This window comes from Cimex lectularius, unplaced genomic scaffold, assembly GCF_000648675.2.
Source record: "Cimex lectularius strain Harlan isolate CLEC.00 unplaced genomic scaffold, Clec_2.1 scaffold299, whole genome shotgun sequence".
Lineage (NCBI taxonomy): Eukaryota > Metazoa > Arthropoda > Insecta > Hemiptera > Cimicidae > Cimex > Cimex lectularius.
The window spans coordinates 489,005-490,884 of record NW_019392919.1 but is presented as its reverse complement, the minus strand read 5'-3'; positions in this window follow the sequence as shown (position 1 = coordinate 490,884).

The window sequence follows — 1,880 nt, the reverse complement described above, 5'->3', positions numbered from 1 at the left end:
CAATTAACATGTTAAATCAGAAATTATTTTAACGAGTTGTCTACCGTTAATAAATTAACCTTGTTTGTGAAGCGGGACCGAAGGGATGTCATATTACCATTTATTGATAAAATTTTTCAAAGTAAAATAAAATATTACGTTGTATTTAAAGTACGCGTGGCCCAATGGGATCGGTTGATTATTCTAGAGGAACGAGTAACGGAGAAGGGATTTTTCTAAGTATAAAAAACGCCAGAGGAATGTCGAAGAAATTATTTCCTCGTTTAACTCCATAGGTTCGTATATTATTTTACTTATAAGTGTAATTCATTTTTCTTTAGTAACAGTACTCAATTTTGTCAGACTGATGAATAATTCACACTAGTTGGGATATTTATTTACAAATATTGTTGAATTAATAGCTTTTAATCCTATATTATTAATCTCCTTTTTAATTTTTTAGTTAAAGAAAAAAATGGCTGTGGGTTTAGTGCTGGCGAGACAGCAGGCCGGTCTCTGGCAGTTTCTTCTTCTTCAGGCAAACTACGGCACAAACCACTGGACAATGCCCAACGTGGAACTGGAGTTAAATGAAGAATTCATGGAAGGAGTTTTCCGAGCGATGAACGGAAATACCGGGTTTGGCAAAGACGACGAGGAATTAATACTCTTTCACGACAATGTGCATTATTCGGTGAACAATGGACAGGATACGAAAGAAGTCAGGTACACTCTCGCAAAGTTCAAAGGCACGAACAACATAATGACAAGTATAAAGCCTTCAAGTGGGCACCATATAGTGAAGCCAAGCAGTTACTCCGACATCCAAGTATGGAAGATCTACTCGACAAAGCCCATGCCGAATTGTTAAAACAGTAGTAATGATTGTTCCATCCCACTTTAAACAAATGTAATCATACATTCATTTCAATTTACTTTCAACGGTGATGGAGGATTATATTAATAGGGTTAGCACAACTTTGTACATGTTAAGCGCTAATAAAATCTTATTCTTCTGTAAAAATTAGTTTTATTTTTTTTGCTATTTCCAATAAGTAAAGAATTAGGTACAATGTTAAGAATAAATTAATAAGAAATCATAAATGTTGAAAGCTTTGACATAAGATACAGTTATGTGAAATAAACTAACAATCAGACAAAAATGGTTAGTTCATTGAGAAACACAGTATAGATGAATAAAATTTAGTTGGGTCTAACATCGAAGGAGATACGAAGAGAAATACATATTAAGTAAAAATTCTTTTACAAATTAATGCGATACGCCAAGAGAGAATCCAGAAGGTAAAATACATTTTTGTGTAATTTCAAGTTGTTTGAACTTTAATTTGAAATTTAAACTCCAACAATTTATTTACCTGGGAACAAAATAGTCAAAGTTAAAAGTAGGAATACGAAATCGTGCTTAAAGCTGCTACATTGTTGTCATTTCTACATATTATTAGAATTGGTAACACCTAGAACCACCTAACACCAGAAGAATTGAACGAAAAGCTAGGTACAACTAAATCTGTGAATAAACCATGGAGCTGGAGGCGATGTCGGGGTTACAAGCAGGGTGACGCAAGTCGTCGAATCAAATCGTATAAAAAAACACATTATTCAGGGGCAAAAACAGTTAACATTTTTTCATAAAATGCGTTCTTGTAAGTGTAAAATATGTTTTTACAGGGTGTCAGCATTTTTACTCAAAAGCAAAAGAGCTACACAAAATAATTTAAGTCCTCTTATTTTATGGCGTAGAAATTGAATACGTAGTCAAATCTTTCATTTTTGTGCAGGGTAATACCGAAATCAAACCCAATTCTTAAATTTCAAATGGCACCACATATTTTCTCTTCAGTTTATGTAACTAGATTTATCGCTATTGTTTTATATATATA